Source organism: Montipora foliosa, chromosome 10 (assembly GCF_036669935.1).
Source record: "Montipora foliosa isolate CH-2021 chromosome 10, ASM3666993v2, whole genome shotgun sequence".
NCBI lineage: Eukaryota > Metazoa > Cnidaria > Anthozoa > Scleractinia > Acroporidae > Montipora > Montipora foliosa.
The window spans coordinates 35,478,878-35,484,721 of NC_090878.1; the positions used below are offsets into that span (position 1 = coordinate 35,478,878).

Here is a 5,844-nt window from a genome sequence, read left to right on the forward strand (position 1 = left end):
CTTATTTTAGAGAACTGGGAAGGTGGATACATTAATAACAACAAGATTGGGACCGAGATCTTGACAGACCAAGTTGGGCGAAAAAGCTTCTTTTTGATTGTTTTTTGTCAATTTAACAAATCGAAAGTGGTTTAGCGTTGTCTGTACTCTTATCGACAACGATATTCGTCATTACAGCGGTCAAAGTATTGTGGACTCACGAGGAAACCACAAAGAAAGTTTTTATTTCAGAGCAAGACCAAAATCATGACACGAAGAAAGAGCAAGCGTTGTCAATATCTTTCTCGCAATATGATTGGCTTATTTCCCAAAATAGGCGTTCCTGATTGGCTATTACTTTGCGTGACAAATTGACGCGAGCATGACGCGTCAGCATTGTCTAGACATTGTCCAGATTGTCGACAACGGAAAATTAGCCAATCAGATTGCGAGATTACAAGCAGTTGTGGTAAAAACTTCATTAATCTGAGTATATTCCTTCACGTGACAGCACGCAACAGTGTGAAGCTTGGTATCGAGGACGGTAAGATACCTGACAAAGTTTTCAAGGCTTCAAGTGTTTGGGACAAATACCATCGCTCAGACCGCGGGAGACTCAACTCAGTGGCGACAAATCGATATCGTGGTGCGTGGTCCGCTAAAAAGAACGACAAACGGCAGTGGGTACAGATAAAACTGAATCGACCAACAACAATCACCGGTGTAGTAACGCAAGGTCGACAGGACGCTGATCAGTGGGTGATGCAATACTCCCTCTGGCTTAGCGTGGATGGACGAAATTTCAAGCACTATAAAGAAAATGGAAAAGTTAAGGTAATATTTGCTCTCAGTGGAGTATTTAATTAAATAACCCAAAAATGTATTTTTTGCTTGCGAAAAGGCTACATATACACCAGGGCTGACGGCAAGGTCTTCAACGTTGCCCGACTGCGTGCGAAAACAAAAATCACTCACGTGCTCATCCGCGAGATGCTGTTCGCCGACGACGCAGCCTTGACTTCTCACACAGAAGACGGCCTGCAGCAGCTTGTCAGTCGTCTCTCCCATGCCTGCAAGGAGTTCGGTCTGACCATCAGTTAAAGAAGACCAATGTGATGGCACAAGACTCAGACCACCCTCCTACCATCAGCATTGAGGGACACACGCTGGAAGCTGTGGAGAACTTCACCTACCTCAGGTCCACCATCTCCAGCACACTGAACATTGAGATAGAGGTGAATAACAGGATTCCCAAAGCAGCAGCAGCAGTCATGGCCAGGCTAACTAAGAGAGTCTGGAACAACTCCAGCCTGACTGAGAAGACCAGACTGCGTGTCTACCAGGCCTGTGTGTTCAACACTCTTCTCTATGCCAGTGAGTCATTGACCACCTATGCGAAGCAGTAGAAGAAACTAAACAGCTTCCACATGAGATGCCTGCGGCGCATTCTCCACATCCACTGGGAAGAGAGAGTGCCAGACACGGAGGTGCGCGAAAGAGTCAACACGAACAGTGTGTTTGCCATGGTTAGCGAGAGAAGCCTACGCTGGCTTGGCCATGTCAAGCGTATGGAACCTGGCCGCATCCCCAAAGACATCTTGTATTGTGAACTGACAGAGGGCAAAAGAAGAGCTGGACGCCCTCTCCTCCGATACAAAGACGCCTGAAAAAGAGACCTCAAACTGTGTGGCATAGACATTGACACTTGGGAGAAAGAGGCAAATGAGCGCCCAGCCTGGCGCCAGGCCGTGAGGCAGGGCTCGAAAGTCGCAGAGGAGAACAGGAGGGCGATGGCAGTCCAGAAAAGACAAAAGGGAAAACAGGGGAGAAACCAGCCATCCCAGTCATACCCCCCCATGTTTGCACGAAGTGCAACAGAGACTGCAGATCGTGGGGCGGCCTCCTCAGCCACTCGTGCAGTTGTCAACGACAGTGATGCTGTATCATCGTCTCTCGCAGACGGACGGATGCCGACGACGAGACTGGAACTAACCTGGAATGGACGCCCATGGTACCGGGTCTCTGATTCAAATTATTTTCCGTATTTTGCTCAAATACGTAACTGTTATTTTATATAATTGTGTTTTTGTGACTGTGGCTCAATGGTAGGGCTGGTGGACAAGCAAAAGGAAGATCTCCTCTCGGCTTTGAAAACAACTAGACCCTCCGTGAGGGTACGCTGGGTTGCCTGTGGTACGTGCACCGTTCCAAACATTTTTTTTCAAGGTCATTAAAAAGTCATACCAGAAGAGGCCATTTGGCTCACAGGTCCTCACACGTTCGTACGACGAAACAGATCTGTCCTTGCGTAATATGTAGCTCTAACAGTGCACGATATTGTTTTGGTATTGTCTATCATTGTAGTGCCATGGTAGAAGTCTTGGGTAAATAGTCTGAGAAGACATGTGGTTACTAGCAAAGTACTGAACCCAGAAAGATTGAAGAAAATAAATGGGAAGTGAGAAACATTGGCTTCTGGGCTGACATGTTGATAAACTTCTTTTCACCACAAGTTTAAGCGTGCCCGCTGAGCATCGCACAGCTTTGTAATGCCGAAGTTCACTGAAGTTAAGCCCTATTCGGCGGGGTTAGAATTTGGATGGGAGACCAAAACAATACACCCCTCATAAAACAGAAGCATCGGACCGAAAATACTATTAACGCTAACAAATGCGAACTCAGCAAGGTACAGATCTTGTTAGCTTGCTTTATGCAAAAACAAATATTGATGCAAAAGTAAATAACAATTGATACACAGTTTTTAGAAAGAGCAGAAGGAAGTCACCAGGACGGTCGATCGAGAATAACATATTTACGACATGAAAACAACATTAATTTTGAACCGTGAATATAGAATATAAAAAGTTACGATCAGCGACAAACATTTTTGGAGATTTTTGCTACGTTCAAATAAATCGCAAAATCGAAAGTAACATGGCCGGAATTCAGCGGGCGCCGTGATTAAGTTACCGCGGCATGTTTACTCGCCAAACAGTGAAGCATCTGTGTCAAATGATGACAAGATACCGGGTTTTTGTAAGTTTCTTTTTCTGTCAAGTGTTATAAAGTTTGACAATGAAATGAGCGAAGTCAAAACAAAGATCACAATCGCCCAACTCTTGTTTTATATGCAAAGTCAAAATTTACTCTCCAAGACGCGTTCGACGTTATTTATCACCAGGTAATTTCATCATTTTGGAAATGGCAGCTACTTTATTATTCATCTGCGTCACAATTTTTCACTGATTTTGGGGCTCATTTTGTGGAAACTCAAGCACGCTTCCAACAGGCCTGTGAACCCTTCCTGCTTACAGAGCAGTACTAAAAAACTTCTCCCATATCACATTTCAACCTTAAGCTCGGAAATTCAATACACAACATATTATAATTCACAAAGGCAGAAAATACCACAGAATCCTTTTCCAGCAAAAAATTTATTGAAACGAACAACATATTTGCTCTTAGAGGCGAAAACCTCTTCCTATTTTATTGCGTGCGTGAAGGTAAGAAACTCAATCGTGTCAAATTACCATGTACTTCAGGTAAATACAGCTCACTTTGATTTCGGCTCGACGGGCGATAGATTGTTGTCGAAGTCCAGTACTCGTCGCTTTTAAGATTCCACCGCCTGTATATCCAATTGAGTTGCCATTATTGAGCTTCATAAGGGTATATTTTGTTCAAAGATCCACTAAAACGCCACTCGCGTTACATGACTTTCGACGCCATTGCCGGTTAAGTTAATCGTTCTACTGTGTCCACCAGAGAAATCTATGCATTTCCCACTACCCTCTCGATCCTAAGAAAATACGCGCAGAAGGCTCTATGCACAAAGCCACCACTTAGCAAGGGAGTCACAGGCAAGACTTTTACCGACACGGAAAAAAATTAAAAAACGACGAAATCAACGCAGACCTCGACTGGGTTTGCCAAAGGCAACCCAGTAATCAGGTTTTGTTTTATATGTACTCCGGCCTCACTGAAACGTGAAAAATGATATACGTTATTGAATTATCTTAAATTTGAGGCAGAACGGTTCGAAGCTAAAGTATTTCTATCGTATAACAGAAGCATCACAGAGAACTAAACAACTTTTCAACTGTATCAGTGACGCCCAAAAGTGTAATTTCTTAAGAAATATATAGCTGTGTGTCATCTGCGTACGCATGCACACAAGGAAGGTACTTTTCAATGATCAAAAAAAAAGCTTACTAGAGTATAAGAAGAATAACAATGGTCCAAGACACGAACCTTGAGGCACTCCACACGTTGTCATGAATACCTTAGAGACTCCACCGTCAAGTGTCACTCGTTGGGATCGACCACACAAATATGACGAGAACCACTTTAAAGCTTTGCCAGATATGCCAAATGATTTCGTCAGACGTTCCAACAAGATACTATGATCGACTGTGTCGAACGCAGCGCTTAAAGGCCGGGAACACGTCGAAAGAAGTTGCTGGACACGACAATGGGTGTCAAGAAGACAAGAAAGAGGGGCTTACTACACTATTTTTAAAGAACTGGCTATTGAGGATTCTTGTGGATTTGCAGAATACTTGAGAATTCCTTATGGCAAATTCATCGAGCTGCTGAACATCATTGGTCCTTTAGTACAGAAGCAAGATACTCCTATGGGAATGTCAATTCATCCTAGTGTTGACCCTAAGGTATCTAGCAACTGGAGAAAGTTTTCAATCATTATCATTTCAATTTCGAATTGGAAGAACAACGATTGGAGAAATTGTCATGCAAGTTTGCACAGCTATACTCAATACCTTAAAGGAAGAAGATCTCAAAACACCAAACAGCGAAGAAAAGTGGCGTGAAATTACCGAAGTATTCCTTACTAGATGGAATATTCCCAATAACATCGGGCTATGGAAAACGAATTGTGATCCAAAAGCCAGCATTTTCAGGATCTCATTATCATGACTGTAAGGGCAACGAGAGCATTATTGCCTTGGTGGTTTCTGGGCCGGACTACGACTGCCTTTATGCTGACATTGGAACAAATGAGAGAGACCCAGATGGCCATGCATGGGCAAGGTGCAATTTAAAAGAAGCACTAGATGACCCAACTAATGCACTTCGTATTCCATCCCCACAACCCCTGCCAAGTCGCACTGTACCTGTGCCCTTTGTCCTAACAGGGGATGAAGCCTTTGGATTAGCAAAGTACATGTTAAGGCCTTACCCACAGAAAAAAATTCAAATTATCGTATTTCGAGGGGTAGAAGGATCTCTGAAAATATTTTAGGCATATTGTGTAATAGATGGCGCTGTCTTTGAGTACTCTTCCTTCTAAGTCCAGAAAAAGTCAAAGTAATTGCCCTGGCCATACTAGTACTTCACAATTGGCTTCGAGCAGACATTAGTACCAAACATGTGTATTGTCCCCCTGAAATAATGGATCAGGAAGACCTTCGCACAGGAGAGTTTATTCCAGGCACATGGAGAGATGATACTCCCAGGGAATCTTTTCTGGACCTTGAAGTTTGCTTATCAAGGAATTCCACGAGAGTTGCTAAAGAGATGCGTGAAGAGTTTACAAGCTGGTTTAACGATAAAGGAGATGTAGCATGGCAACAGAAAATGTGTGGACTCTAACACATTATAGTTAAATACTTATCACACAGATGGGAAAAAAGCTTGTCAAAGTTATTTGCGGTATAATTTCTGAAGTGAAATATTCTTGTTGAGTTCAGTGAAATGTGTTTTATATTGAGCACAGAATCTTTGTAAATATTTTTTTATTATAACTCAACCTAAAGGGGTACTATAAATTAAAACCCACAGAGGAAATAAACATATGATATTCCTAAGATGAGAAGAGGTAAGTGGTTGCTAAAATTATCGAAATGT

General features: G+C 42.8%; 1 pseudogene; it reads left to right on the forward strand.

The window, feature by feature from the left end:
* The first annotated feature begins 1,094 nt into the window (after positions 1-1,094).
* On the forward strand, positions 1,095-5,589 carry LOC137972853 (uncharacterized; annotated as a pseudogene).
* Positions 5,590-5,844: the final 255 nt, after the last annotated feature.